We start from the raw sequence: 16,395 nt of genomic DNA on the forward strand, positions 1-16,395 counted from the left end.
ATTACAATGTACAGGGCTTCGAGTAGCAAAACAATGCGGAATCAAAACATTTTTGCAGATCTGTCCAAACTACAGTGACTACATAGAACATAACAGCGCAGAAAGGCCCTTCGGCCCACGATGTTGCGCCGACCAGTTACAAAAACAATGACCCACAATGACATTTCAGTACTTAAAAAACTATGTCCATGTCTCAATATTTACATATTTGTACTAATTACCATGATTACATTTCAATACTTAAAAACTATATACACGCCTCAAAAGATTACTGTGTGCCGTTAGTGCTCAGATTGGCACACAGTTACGCAGGTCGAGGGTATTCTGCAGTTCCTGGGCCCTCGGTCTGCCTCCGTTAAAAGGCCTTACAGTGTGGCCTTTCCCCATTGTGCCTTTGCGGCGGCTGCCCCAAGCTTCAGCCCATCCCTCAGCACGTAGTCCTGGACCTTGGAATGTGCCAGTCTGCAACACTCGGTCGAGGACAGTTCTTTCAGCTGGAAGATCAGCAAGTTTCGGGCGGACCAAAGTGCGTCCTTCACCGAGTTGATGACCTTCCAGCAGCAGTTGATATTTGTCTCGGTGTGCGTCCCCGGAAACAGCCCGTAGAGCACAGAGTCCTGCGTCACCGAGCTGCTCGGGACGAACCTCGACAAATACCACTGCATTTCGCTCCAGACCTTCTTTGCAAAGGCACATTCCAGAAGGAGGTGTGCGACCGTCTCGTCAGCCCCGCAGCCGCTTCGAGGGCAGCGTGCGGTGATGTTGAGACCTCGAGCGTGCATAAAGGATCTGACAGGGAGTGCCCTTCTCACCAGACACTTGTTATTATTTTCAATCTGGGGCTTGATAGATTTCCCTTAGTCCAAAGGGGTAAAGAGAAAGAGAGTTCGATCACAGATCAGCCAGGATCTTATTGAATATTGGAGCAGGCTTTCAGGAAGATTGTTCCAGATTCCAAACACCCTCTCGGTGAAGTGATTTTCCACATTTCACTTCCCCATCATTTCCAATCTGGGCCCTCTAGTTCATCACCATCTCTTGAGAGGGAAGAGTTTCTCACTCTTTAACCTGTCCATAACTCTGAGGATCTTCAATTTCCTTGTCTGTATCTGCGTGTCTCTCTGTGTCTCTCTATTTTTCTGTATCTGTGTCTCTTTGTGTTTCCTTGTCTGTATCTGTGTACCTCTCTGTGTCTCTGTATTTCTCTGTATCTGTATCTCTTTCTGTCTCCTTGTCTGTATCTGTGTACCTCTCTGTGTCTCTGTATTTCTCTGTATCTGTATCTCTTTCTGTCTCCTTGTCTGTATCTGTGTATCTCTCTGTCTCTCTATTTCTCAGTATCTGTGTCTCTTTCTGTTTCCTTGTCTGTATCTGTGTGTCTCTCTGTGTCTCTGTATTTCTCTGTATCTATGACTCTCTATCTCTATGTATCTGTGTCTCTCTGTCTCTATCGGTCTGCCTCTCTATCTCTCTATTTCTCTGTATCCATATCTGTGTATCCGTGTCTCTCTTGGTTTCTATCTCTCTGCGTGTCTCTTGTCTCTGTGTTTCTCTGTGTCTCTGTCTCTCTGTGTTTTTCTCTCTGTGTGTCTGTGTGTTTCTTGTCTCTGTGTTTCTCTGTGTCTCTGTCTCTCTGTGTTTTTCTCTCTGTGTGTCTGTGTGTCTCTGTGTTTCTCTGTGTCTCTGTCTCTCTGTGTTTCTCTCTGTGTGTCTGTGTGTTTTGATGCTAAGGGCCTAGTATTTTCAGCTCTGAGCTGAACCCACAATCTCCGGAGCGAAGATCGCTGTATTGAAGGCAGGAGGCCCAATCACTCTCTGTCTGGTTTAGTTTTGTAATCTTTACATTTTTAAACACTGAAACCTCTTGCCCTTGTTGGGAGTCTCACTGCGGTTTGGGAAAAGCAAACACTGATCCCACACTAAACCCCCCCCCAACACAGGACTGATCAGAGAGTGTGAAATGGAACTGCTGTCAGAGTGGGTTATTAAACTGACAGAAGGGATTTGAAAAATCTCTCAATGTTTTACCAATTAAAAACTCTAATGTCCCACATCATAAATATCTGATCATTGGTGTATCTCTCTTTTACAGATCAAGTGATGGGTTGAAATTTGGACGCTGTAGATTTCCCTCAGCTGATTATGAAGATCTCTGAGTGACACAAACACAATATCTGCTCTCGGTGACTGTAACAGTCAAATTGTCTCTGTTTATCATTCTGAATCTGGAACTGAGACAATCGTGGACAGGATTGCAGTTTTCAGTGTGAAATGTATACAGTGATTTTTGTTGTAATGTAATTGTAGTTAATAGTTTTCTTGGAGTTTAAGTTTCATGTATAAATAAAGAACTTTGCTTGTTCCTTATTTACAATTGTTCATTTCCCGTGATGTTGAGCTGTTTTTTTCTCTTTCTGGTCTCTGTTACAGTTGTACAGATACCGGGCAGCTCAGATCACATGGGTTCTGATCGCAGTGTGAAGCTGAAAAGGATATATGTACTTTTGTTAACTTTAAAATCAATTTTCCTGTAAAATACTCTCTGAATTTTTAAATAAACATTGAATGCAAAACTAGACCTGACTTTGCCTAATTCTGTCTCTCTTTTTGTATTTCTTGATCAGTGTATTTATGTGTGTGTCTCTCTACCTCTATCTTTATGTGGTTTTGTACATCCCTCTGGCTCTATTTATCTGTATCTCTCTGTCTGTATATCTCTCTGTTTATCTGTGTGTCTCTCTCTGTCTCTGTATTTCTCTCTATTTGTGTCTCTCTCTGTATATATCTCTCTGTTTATCTGTGTGCCTCTCTCTGTCTCTGTATTTCTCACTATTTGTGTCTCTCCCTGTCTCTCTGTATATATCTCTCTGTTTATCTGTGTGTGTCTCTCTCTGTCTCTGTATTTCCCTCTATTTGTGTCTCTCTCTGTATCTCTGTGTATCTTTCTCTGTGTTTCTCTCTCTGTCTCTGTGTCTATACCTCTCTGGGTATCTGTGTGTGTTTGTGTCTTTGCATTTCTCTATATCTGTCTCTGTCTCTGTGTCTCGATGCTAAGGGCATCGAGACACAGGCTCTGTGCTGAACCCACAATCTCTCTGATTCTGAGGGAAGATCAACATTGAAGGTGTGAGGCCTCATCACTCTCTGTCTGGTTTTGTAATCTTTACATTTTTAAACCCTGTCTCTTAAAAGTCTGTTAGAAGTCCTCCATTTTCAAATCTTTACCCTGCTTCTGCCGTGTCTCAGACTCCACCTGGTCTGCACATCTTTGGACTGTGGAAGGAAACCAGGAAGAAACCCACGCAGACATGGGGAGAATGTGCAAACTCCATTCCCAAGCCGAGAATTGAACCCGGGTCCCTGGTGCTGTGAGGCAGCAATGCTAACCATCGTGTCCCCGTGCTGTCCTATCCCATGTACTGGGATGCAGTGAAAGGTTTGGTTTCTTGCACACTGCACAGACAAAAGGCCAATCAACCTAACCCGCACTTCTTTGTACTGTGGGAGGAAACGAGAATTTCTTTAATCTGTCCTTAAAGAATTATTGACTAATCTTTCAACGTCCACATGAACCCTGACAGAACAAGGCCAACATGGGGGAATCTAGTATCAGGTTTGAAAATGGATTCATTAGTGTCAGAAGTAGAACATAGAACATAGAACATTACAGCGCGGAACAGGCCCTTCGGCCCACAATGTTGCGCCGACCAGTCTTATTTTTTAAAAAAAAACATTGACCCACTAATCTAAACCAATCCCTTTTCGTCCATAAACCTATCCACCAATCTCTTAAACGCCCCCAAACTAGGCGCATTTACAACTGCAGCAGGCAGGGCATTCCAGTCCCTCACCACCCTCTGGGTAAAGAACCTGCCCCTGACATCCGTCCTATAACTACCCCCCCTTAATTTAAAGCCATGCCCCCTCGTGCTAGATTTCTCCATCCGAGGAAACAGGCTATCACCATCCACCCTATCTAAACCTCTAATCATCTTATATGTTTCTATAAGATCCCCTCTTAGCCACCTTCTTTCCAGTGAAAACAACCCCAAATCCCTCAGTCTCTCCTCATAGGACCTCCCCTGCATACCAGGCAACATCCTGGTAAACCTCCTCTGCACCCTCTCCAAAGCCTCCACATCCTTCCTGTAATGTGGGGACCAGAACTGCACACAGTACTCCAAGTGCGGCCGCACCAGAGTTGTGTACAGTTGCAACATGACGCTGCGACTCCTAAATTCAATCCCCCTACCAATAAACGCCAAGACACCGTACGCCTTCTTAACAACCTTATCTACTTGATTCCCAACTTTCAGGGATCTATGTACACATACACCTAGATCCCTCTGCTCCTCCACTCTATTCAAAGTCCTCCCGTTAGCCCTATACTCAACACATCTGTTATTCCTACCGAAATGGATTACCTCACACTTCTCCGCATTAAACTCCATCCGCCACCTCGCGGCCCAGCTCTGCAACCTGTCCAAGTCACCCTGCAAACTTCGACACCCTTCCTCACAATCTACCACACCTCCGACTTTGGTGTCATCAGCAAACTTACTAATCCTTACTAGTTATATTAACACTGCAATGAAGTTACTGTGAAAAGCCTGTAGTCACCAAGCTCTGGGACCTGATTGGGTTACACTGAGGGAGAATTTAGCACGGCTGATCCACCTTTCAAACTGTGAGAGTAAACCGGAGGAAACCCACGCAGACACGGGGAGAATGTGCGAGCTTCACACAGACAGCGACCCCAGCACTGTCTCAGAGTAAGGGGAGGGGGTAGGATGTTTAGGACTGAGATGAGGAGGAATTTCTTCCCTCAGAGTCATAGAGTCACACAGTGAAGAACAGGCCCTTTGGCCCATCGACTCTGCACCAACAGGAACTCCCACTAAAGCTGTGCTAGCCCAGTTTTCCATCTCTTGTCCCGTATCTGGGAATGTTGGGATGTTTTGAGCGCTCATCCAAATGTTTTTGAAAGATTGGAAGGTTTCCAGCCTCCATTCCCTTCCCAGGCAGTGTGTCCCCGATTCTCCCCACCCTCTGAGTGAACGTTCCTCACAACTCCCCTCCGACTCACTCCGACTAAAACCCTGTCCCCTCGTGACTGACCCCCCCCCTCAACCCAGGGGAACGACTGCTCCCTCTTCACTCTGCCCCCATAATCTTCTCCCCCTCCATCCTGTCCCCCCTCAGCCTTCTCTGCCCCAGTGAAAACAGTCTAAGCCTATCCGGTCTGTCCTTATCGCTCAGAGCCTCCACCCCAGGTAACGTCCTGTTGAATCTCCTCTGTACCCCCTCTAGTGCACTCACATCCTTCCTATAGTGAGGTGAGCAGAGCTGCACACAGTGTTCCAGCCTCCCCATCGCTCTGTATAACTCCAACCTGAACTCTTTACTCTTATTCTCTACACCATGACTGATAAAGGCAAGTGTTTCATCTGCCTTCTTTACCCCCTGATTCACCTACTCTGCTGCCTTCAGGGATCTGGGAATCATTTCCTGAGATCCGTATGTTCCTCTGAGCTTCCCAGTGTCCCGCCACTCATTAAATACTCCCTCACCTTGTTACTTCTTCCAAACGGCATCAGCTCCCACTTATCAGGGTTCAATCCCATCTGCTCTGCCTATCTGACCCAACCCAGTTCTATCTCCCTGTAACCTCCAACCTTCTCCCCGATTAACCATCCCACCAATCTTGGTCTCATCTGGACACCTTGCTGATCATTGCCCCCAGATTATCCTCTGTAACATTGATATAGAACAATAATAAACCCCCCAGCACTGAGCCTTGTGGGACCCCACAACTGGACACAGGCCTCCAGTCACTCAAACAGCTTTCTACCACCCACCCTCTGTGTCCAAATCCTAAACCAGTTTCCAATCCGTCTCCCCAACTTTCCCAGAATTCCGGGATGGGAAATCTTTGGAATTCTCTATCCCGGAGGGCTGTGGAGGCTCCGTCATCGTTCACAGATTGAGATACCAGAGGAAACCACATCCCTGTGTTCAGATTCCTGATACAAAGCCCAGATTGTAATAACTGAGAGAGGATTAGGGCAGAGATTACTGATACAAGGCCCAGATTGTAATAACTGAGAGAGGTTTAGGGCAGAGATTACTGATACAAGGCCCAGATTGTAATAACTGAGAGAGGTTTAGGGCAGAGATTACTGATACAAGGCCCAGATTGTAATAACTGAGAGAGGTTTAGGGCAGTGATTACTGATACAAGGCCCAGATTGTAATAACTGAGAGAGGTTTAGGGCAGAGATTACTGATACTATCCCAGATTGTAATAACTGAGAGAGGTTTAGGGCAGAGATTACTGATACAAGGCCCAGATTGTAATCACTGAGAAAGGTTGAGGGCAGAGATTACTGATACAAGGCCCAGATTGTAATCACTGAGAGAGGTTTAGGGCAGAGATTACTGATACAAGGCCCAGATTGTAATAACTGAGAGAGGTTTAGAGCAGAGATTACTGATACAAGGCCCAGATTGTAATAACTGAGAGAGGTTTAGAGCAGAGATTACTGATACAAGGCCCAGATTGTAATAACTGAGAGAGGTTTAGGGCAAAGATTGCTGATACAAGGCCCAGATTGTAATAACTGAGAGAGGTTTAGGGCAGAGATTACTGATACAAGGCCCAGATTGTAATAACTGAGAGAGGTTTAGGGCAGAGATTACTGATACAAGGCCCAGATTTTAATCACTGAGAGAGGTTTAGGGCAGTGATTACTGATACAAGGCCCAGATTGTAATCACTGAGAGAGGTTTAGGGCAGTGATTACTGATACAAGGCCCAGATTGTAATCACTGAGAGAGGTTTAGGGCAGAGATTACTGATACTATCCCAGATTGTAATAACTGAGAGAGGTTTAGGGCAGAGATTACTGATACAAGGCCCAGATTGTAATCACTGAGAAAGGTTGAGGGCAGAGATTACTGATACAAGGCCCAGATTGTAATCACTGAGAGAGGTTTAGGGCAGAGATTACTGATACAAGGCCCAGATTGTAATAACTGAGAGAGGTTTAGAGCAGAGATTACTGATACAAGGCCCAGATTGTAATAACTGAGAGAGGTTTAGAGCAGAGATTACTGATACAAGGCCCAGATTGTAATAACTGAGAGAGGTTTAGGGCAAAGATTGCTGATACAAGGCCCAGATTGTAATAACTGAGAGAGGTTTAGGGCAGAGATTACTGATACAAGGCCCAGATTTTAATCACTGAGAGAGGTTTAGGGCAGTGATTACTGATACAAGGCCCAGATTGTAATCACTGAGAGAGGTTTAGGGCAGAGATTACTGATACAAGGCCCAGATTGTAATAACTGAGAGAGGTTTAGAGCAGAGATTACTGATACAAGGCCCAGATTGTAATAACTGAGAGAGGTTTAGAGCAGAGATTACTGATACAAGGCCCAGATTGTAATAACTGAGAGAGGTTTAGGGCAAAGATTGCTGATACAAGGCCCAGATTGTAATAACTGAGAGAGGTTTAGGGCAGAGATTACTGATACAAGGCCCAGATTTTAATCACTGAGAGAGGTTTAGGGCAGTGATTACTGATACAAGGCCCAGATTGTAATCACTGAGAGAGGTTTAGGGCAGAGATTACTGATACAAGGCCCAGATTGTAATAACTGAGAGAGGTTTAGGGCAGAGATTACTGATACAAGGCCCAGATTTTAATCACTGAGAGAGGTTTAGGGCAGTGATTACTGATACAAGGCCCAGATTGTAATCACTGAGAGAGGTTTAGGGCAGAGATTACTGATACTATCCCAGATTGTAATAACTGAGAGAGGTTTAGGGCAGAGATTACTGATACAAGGCCCAGATTGTAATCACTGAGAAAGGTTGAGGGCAGAGATTACTGATACAAGGCCCAGATTGTAATAACTGAGAGAGGTTTAGGGCAGAGATTACTGATACAAGGCCCAGATTGTAATAACTGAGAGAGATTTACGGCAGAGGTTACTGATACAAGGCACAGATTGTCATAACTGAGTGAAGTTTAGGGCAAAGATTACTGATACAAAGCCCAGGTTGTAATAATGGGAAAGGTTTAGGACAGAGGTTACTGATACAAGGCCAAGATTGTAATAACTGAGAGGTTAGGATAGAGATTACTGATACAAGGCCCAGATTGTCATAACTGAGAGAGGTTTACAACAAAGATTATTGATACAAGGCCCAGATTGTCATAACCAAGAAAGTTTTATGGCAGTATTTACTGATACAAGGCCCAGATTGTAATAACAGAGTGTCTATTAATTGTAGTTAATAGTTTTCTTATAGTTTAAATTTCATGTATAAATAAAGAACTTTTCTTGTTCCTTATTCACAATTGTTCATTTCCCGTGATGTTGAGCTCCTGTTTTTTCTCTTTGTGGTCTCTGTTACAGTTGTACAGATACCGGGCAGCTCAGGTCGCATGGGTTCTGATCTCAGTGTGAACTCAAAGATCAGATTCACTTTTGTTAACTTTAAAATCAATTTTCCTGTAAAATATTCTCTGAATTTTTAAATAAACATTGAATGCAAAATTAACTAATTCTGACTTTGTCTAACTCCATCTCTCTTTCTCTATATCTCTGTTAGTATGAATTTGTGTGTGTGTCTCTCTAAATATCTCTCTACATATCTGTGTGTCTCTGCCTCTGTATTTCTCTGTATCTGTTTCTCTTTCTGTCTCTTTGTCTGTATCTGTGTATCTCTCTGTGTCTCTGTATTTCTCTGTATCTGTGTCTCTTTCTGTCTCCTTGTCTGTATCTATGTGTCTCTCTGTGTCTCTGTATTTCTCTGTATCTGTGTCTCTTTGTCTCCTTGTCTGTATCTGTGCATCTCTCTGTGTCTCTGTATTTCTCTGTATCTGTGTCTCTTTCTGTCTCCTTGTCTGTATCTGTGTATCTCTCAGTGTCTCTGTATTCCTCTGTATCTGTGTCTCTTTCTGTCTCTTTTTTGTCTCTGTGTCTCTGCCTCTCTGTGTTTTTCTCCCTGTGTGTCTCTGTGTTTCTCTGTGTCTCTGTCTCTGTGTTTTTCTCTCTGTGTGTCTCTTGTCTCTGTGTTTCTCTGTGTCTCTGTCTCTCTGTGTTTTTCTCTCTGTGTGTCTGTGTGTTTTGATGCTAAGGGCCTAGTATTTTCAGCTCTGAGCTGAACCCACAATCTCTGGAGCGAAGATCGCTGTATTGAAGGCAGGAGGCCCAATCACTCTCTGTCTGGTTTAGTTTTGTAATGTTTAAGTTTTTAAACGTCTGTTACCCTTGTTGGGGATCTCACTGCAGTTTGAGAAAAGCAAACACTGATCCCACACTAACCACCCCCCCAACACAGGACTGAGCAGAGAGTGTGAAATGGAACTGCTGTCAGACTGGGTTATTAAACTGACAGAAGGGATTTGAAAAATCTCTCAATGTTTCACTGATTAAAAACTCTAATGTCCCACATCATAAATATCTGATCATTGGCGTATCTCTCTTTTACAGATCAAGTGATGGGTTGAATTTTGGACGCTGTAGATTTCCCTCAGCTGATTATGAAGATCTCTGAGTGACACAAACACAATATCTGCTCTCGGTGACTGTAACAGTCAAATTGTCTCTGTTTATCACTCTGAATCTGGAACTGAGACAATCGTGGACAGGATTGCAGTTTTCAGTGTGAAATGTATAAGGGGATTTTTGTTGTAATGTAATTGTAGTTAATAGTTTTCTTGGAGTTTAAGTTTCATGTATAAATAAAGAACTTTTCTTGTACCTTATTCACAATTGTTCATTTCCCGTGATGTTGAGCTCTGTTTTTTCTTTCTGGTCTCTGTTACAGTTGTACAGATACCGGGCAGCTCAGATCGCATGGGTTCTGATCTCAGTGTGAAGCTGAAAAGGACAGATGTACTTTTGTTAACTTTAAAATCAATTTTCCTGTAAAATACTCTGAATTTTTAAATAAACATTGAATGCAAAGCTAGATCTGACTTTGCCTAATTCCATCTCTCTTTTTGTATTTCTCGATTCGTGTATTTATGTGTGTGTCTCTCTATTTCATCTTTCTTACTTGTACATCTCTCTGTCTCTATCTGTATCTGTCTCTCTCTCTCTCTCTCCCCCTCTCTGTCTCTCTGTATATATCTCTCTATCTGTGTGTTTCTCTCTCTGTCTCTGTATTGCTATATGTGTCTGTCTCTGTCTCTCTGTATATATCTCTGTGTATCTGTGTGTCTCTCTCTGTCTCTCTGTATTTCTCTTTATTTGTGTCTTTCTCTGTCTCTCTGTGTATATCTCTCTGCTTATCTGTGCATCCCTCTCTCTGTCTCTATTTCTCTCTTTTTGTGCCTCTCTCTTTGTATCCCTGCGTATATCTCTCTGTGTATCTGTGTGTCTCTCTCTGCCTCTGTATTTCTCACTATTGGTGTCTCTCTCTGTATCTCTGTATATATCTCTCTGTGTATCCGTGTGTCTCTCTCTGTCTCTGTATTTCTCACTATTTGTGTCTCTTTCTGTATCTCTGTATATATCTCTGTATTTGTGTCTCTCGGCATCACCAGCAGATGGAGGCAGGGTGGGCTCTGGGTGCATTGAGACGGCATCACCAGCAGACGGAGGCAGGGTGGGCTCTGGGTGCACTGAGACAGCATCAGCAGCAGATGGAGGCAGGGTGATCTCTGGGTGCATTGAGACGGCATCACCAGCAGATGGAGGCAGGGTGATCTCTGGGTGTATTGAGACGGCATCACCAGCAGATGGAGGCAGGGTGGGCTCTGGGTGCATTGAGACGGCATCACCAGCAGATGGAGGCAGGGTGATCTCTGGGTGCATTGAGACGGCATCACCAGCAGATGGAGGCAGGGTGATCTCTGGGTGCATTGAGACGGCATCACCAGCAGATGGAGGCAGGGTGGGCTCTGGGTGCATTGAGACGGCATCACCAGCAGATGGAGGCAGGGTGGGCTCTGGGTGCATTGAGACAGCATCACCAGCAGATGGAGGCAGGGTGATCTCTGGGTGCATTGAGACGGCATCACCAGCAGATGGAGGCAGGGTGATCTCTGGGTGCATTGAGACGGCATCACCAGCAGATGGAGGCAGGGTGGGCTCTGGGTGCATTGAGACGGCATCACCAGCAGATGGAGGCAGGGTGATCTCTGGGTGCATTGAGACCTTTTGTGACCTTCATAATTGAATATTGTAAACAATCTTCTGATCGATAGATTCAAAAATGGCACGTTCCATTTACAACAACACCTATTTGCACTTAGTATCTTTCACATAGTAAAGCATGCTATAGCTTACAGTTTGACTCCATAGTTGAAACCTTACCACATTGTCAGAACGTTAATGGTTCAAACCTAACTCAAGAATTTGAACATGTAATCCAGCCAATGTACACTCTCATTTTTGTCAACGTGCATGGCTTATTTACAGATTACAACCAATGTCCCGGACTGCTGTATCACCGTACCTGGGTACGTCCAGCCCCACTAGCAGGACAGATCCATCAGAGTTGACGGTACATTGTTATGCACTCAGGAATGACCACGGGAGTCCTGAATATTGACTCCGGATCCCATTAAGTTTTGCGGTTTCATGTCAAACGTGGAGTAGGAAACCTCCTGCTGACTACCACCTACCTGCTGAAGGCACTGACAAAATCTCAATAGTAGTACTGAAGACTTGCGGTCTGGAACTAACTGCTCCGAGATGAGCTGTTCTAGTATAGCTACAACGCTGGCACGAATGTCATACTTTGCCTGGGTATCTCTTGTCCATAAAAGGCAGGACAAATCCAATCTAGCCAACTATATTTCCATCAATTTGCTTTTCAGCAAGATGGTGGAAGGTGTCATTGACAACACTGCCAAATGGCACCTACTCAGCAATAATCAGCTCACTAATGTTCAGTTTCAGTTCAGCAAGGGCCACTTGACTCCAGACCATATTACAGCCTTGGTCTAAACATGGGCAAAAGAACTGAACTCCAGAGGTGAGATGAGATGAGAGCCCGTGACATCAAAGTACCATTTGACCATGTGTTGCATCAAAGAGACTTCACAAAATCGAAGTCAATGGAAATCCATTCGTACTTTGTCAATGTCCCCAGGTGGCTTAAACAGCAGTTCTTAAAATAGCGAAATATTTACACGACTTCACCTTGCAAAATTACAAAACCATTAGAAAGGAATTACGCTGTCTGAAAGTAGCCCACCCAGAAAATTGATTTATTCAAGAGTGGTCTATCCCCTGAACTATTCACAGACATCCAGATACAATGGGCAGAATTCTCCGACCGCACCGGTTTAAAAACCTGAAATTCCCACCCGACCGTCAACGGGGTTTCACATTCGCTGCAACCCACCCGCTAAAATTCCAGCAGCAGGCGGGATGGGACAACTCTGGCCAATGTGTTTGTCCAGGTGGGTGTGGACTGTGCTATTAAACTCAATCACTTTGGACAATGGACCCTGGCTGAGAAGAGGGCTTCACAGACCATTTCATTCAGTCATTATAAACAATGCACCTCGAATGAAGCTTCCTCAGCTTCTGTGACCATATTCAGTAATTGGGCAGTTAATCACATGATAGCAAACTAACTATTTCAATTAGAGAAGAAACTGCATTATGGTTGGAATCAGATAGATAATGAGTGGGTAACAACGAGAAGATAATTTGAGGTCTCTCTTGCATTCTCTCCTGCTCTATCCATTCTGCAAATACGTGTCCTGCCTGTATCTGACTGGCCAGATCGGTAGTGTCTTCAAAGTAAAGCGCACAGTGGCCGGCTTCAGAGGAAACAGAGATTATCCCTTAGGAGCTTAAACCATCTTGGCTGAGAATTGAGAAAACTCCACCCGGTGGTCCTTTGTTGCTATGATTCTATGATAATATGTTTGTATAATCAAGAAAAACTATACTGGTTTTATCCACTTTGTGATGCCTGGACATGAAAAACACCATATATTTATACATTTTTTCTTTCTCAAATGTCACCGATATTTATATCATGTTACTTGGGATTGCAGTGATGCGAGTGACTGTACAGGAGATTTTCCTTCAGATTAAAGATAGAATTCTATTTGAGTGACGGCCTTCTGATTTTCTTGATTTCCGATTGTCCTGTTTCCAGATGATTTATTGATTCCGCCCCAGGACACGAGTACAGACCTCACAGATGTCATGGAACAAATCAATAGCTCTTTCCCCGTTTGCAGCCGTAAGTACAACAATGGTTGTGCTCTGTTTATTGCACTTGGTTTGTAGTTCCATTACCATTCTTATAGTACGTTAGAAATTACTTCAAATGTTAAAATCTCTGTAACCACGATGTTTTTTGTATTAATTGACTGCACCTGCCCTCAGTACAGTCCTGAAACCATCACACTTTTTATTTTTTTTGGACTGTGTACTTCCTTGCAGGCCGTAACTATTTAAAACAATTTGAGACATAACTTAGTATCACGTAGACAGAAAGGCTGAATGCTGAAGTATCCAGTTAAAGATTGTAGAATTCCACCTCTGGTGCTGAATTGTTCACTGTACATCTAAAGTAACATCATCCCAGTTAGCAATGCTTTCAAATTGATCATGTCAGGTCAGTTGAGGTGATACAAATCAAGGATTCTTAGAAGACAGGTTGTGTATATCATGGAGGAATGAGCAAAACCGTGCTGTCTAAGTGTCACTCAGATCTCTAATCTATCGTAATTCACACAGTCCTTGACGATCTGACACAGATACAAGTTGGAAGCTGTGAAAACCTGATTTCCAATCACTTGAATAAATTTACATCTAATTAAAGACCCCCAAAAAAACAAGATTTTCATACCTCACCAACGTAGGCACCCACGACATAGGTAGGAAAAGGGACGGGGATATAAAACAGAATTTCAGGGAGTTAGGGTGGAAGCTTAGAGCTAAAACAGAGTGGTTATCTCTGGTTTGTTACCTGTGCCTCGGGATAGCATGGAGAAGAATAGAGAGAGGACATTTGAACTCGTGGCTAAAGGGATGGTGCAGGAGGGAAGGGTTCAGATACTTGGACAATCGGGGCTCATTCTTGGGTAGGTGGGACCTCTACAAGAGGGATGGTCTGCACCTGAACCAGAGGGGAACTAATACCTTGGGGGGAAAATTTGCCAATGCTATTCAGGGGGGTTTAAACTGATTCAGAGGGGGGTGGGAACCTGAATTGTAGCTCCAGCGTACAGGAGGTTGAGAGTAGGAAGGTCACGGATAAGGTTTCTAGGTCACAGCAGTGTATTGGCAGGCGGGAGGGTGGTTTGAAGCGTGTATACTTTAATGCGAGGAGCATACGCAATAAAGGTGGATGAACTTGCAGCCTGAATTGGTGCCTGGGACTTTGACGTTGTGGCCATTTCAGAGACACGGATAGAGCAGGGACAGGAATGGTTGTTGCATGTTCCGGGGTTCAGATGTTTCAGTCAGACTAGAGAAGATGGTAGAAGAGGGGGAGGCGTAGCATTGTTGGTCAAGGACTGTATTACGGTGGCAGAAAGGACGTTTGATGTGGACCTGTCTACTGAGGTAGTAGAGGCTGAGATTAGAAACAGGAAAGGAGAGGTCACCCTGCTGGGAATTGCTTATAGGCCTCCAAAAAGTTCCAGAGATGTCGAAGAAAGGATTGCAAAGATGATCCTGGATAGGTGCGAAAATGACAGGGTAATCTTTAGGGGGGACTTTAACTTTACAAATATCGATTGGAAAAGCTATAGTTCAAGCACGTTAGAGGGGTCAGTTTTTGTCCAATGTGTGCAGGAAGGTTTCGTGACTCAGTATGTAGATAGGCCAACAAGAGGTGAAGCTACATTGGATTCGGTACTGGGTAATGAACCAGACCAGGTGTTAGACTTGGAGGTAGGTGAGCACTTTGGTGATAGTGACCACAGTTCGGTTACGTTTACCTTAGTGATGGAAAGGGATAGGCGTATACCGAAGGGCAGAAGTTATAGCTGGGGGAAGGTAATTATGAGGCTATTAGGTGAGATTTAGGATACATAAGGTGGAGTAGGAAATTGCAGGGGCTGGGAACATCTGAAATGTGGAGCTTATTCAAGGAGCAGCTACTGAGAGTTCTCGGTAAATATGTACCTGTCAGGCAGGGAGGAAGCGGTCGAGCGAGGGAACCGTGGCGTACTAAGGAAGTCGAATCTCTGGTGAAGAGGAACAAGGAGGCTTATGTAAAGTTGAGACGTGGAGGCTCAGTTAGGACACTGGAGAGTTATAAATTAGCCAGGTTACCCACTTGCCTTCTTCCCGTTGCCCCGGTGTGACCACTTGCCGGTAGCTCCTGGCAATTACCTCTTCATTCTCTCTAATGAGATGAAGGCCCTCGAGCTGCAGTTCCAGTTCCTTAACCTGGTCCCTTAGGGACTGCAGCTCCACACACTGAGCACAGATATGGATGTCTGGGAGACCAGAAGCTTCCAGGACCTCCCACATATTACATTGGTAACCACATACTTGCCTCACACCCATACTTGCCCTTTTTAGAAATACAGAGAAAAAAGTAATAGGAACTTATAAACTTACATTGCCACACCCTGTGAGCCAAAGCCCTTACAGATCACAAAAACCAACTTATCTGTTCTCACTCCAAGCCCCTCTCTCTCTTTTTTAGGTTAGAGGAGGTGGGAGGGTGGGATAATCTACCTGTGTAGAGTATCGGGATGCCTCACCAGACCAATTTATGGTAAGGAAAAAAACTACCCAAGTCCCTTTGCAAACTGCTTCCTGTTTCTGCTATAAAATTTAAATAAAAACTAGGAAAGTTAGCTTTAACTCACCTTCAAGCTCTTCTCTTACAAATTGCTGCCTCTCTTCAGTGCTCCCAAGGAACAATGAGGTCGATTCCCTGAGGTGAGTAACTTTTAAATGGGCAGGGCGGGGCTGGGCTGGAACTACCCAAGTCCCTTTGCAAACTGCTTCCTGTTTCTGCTATAAAATTTTTTAAAGAACTAGCAAAGTTAGCTTTAACTCACCCTCAAGCGCTCCTCTTACAAATCGCTGCCTCTCTTCAGTGCTCCCAAGGAACAATGAGGTCGATTCCCTGAGGTGAGTAACTTTTAAATGGGCGGGGCTGGGCTGGAACTACCCAAGTCCCTTTGCAAACTGCTTCCTGTTTCTGCTATAAAATTTAAATAAAAACTAGGAAAGTTAGCTTTAACTCACCTTCAAGCTCTCCTCTTACAAATCGCTGCCTCTCTTCAGTGCTCCCAAGGAACAATGAGGTTGATTCCCTGAGGTGAGTAACTTTTAAATGGGCGGGGCGGGGCTGGAACTACCCAAGTCCCTTTGCAAACTGCTTCCTGTTTCTGGTATAAAAGTCAGAAGAAACGAGCAAAGTTAGCTTTAACTCACCCTCAA

Source organism: Carcharhinus amblyrhynchos, unplaced genomic scaffold (genome assembly GCF_965287045.1).
Source record: "Carcharhinus amblyrhynchos unplaced genomic scaffold, sCarAmb.v2.hapA chromosome_269, whole genome shotgun sequence".
NCBI classification, from domain to species: domain Eukaryota; kingdom Metazoa; phylum Chordata; class Chondrichthyes; order Carcharhiniformes; family Carcharhinidae; genus Carcharhinus; species Carcharhinus amblyrhynchos.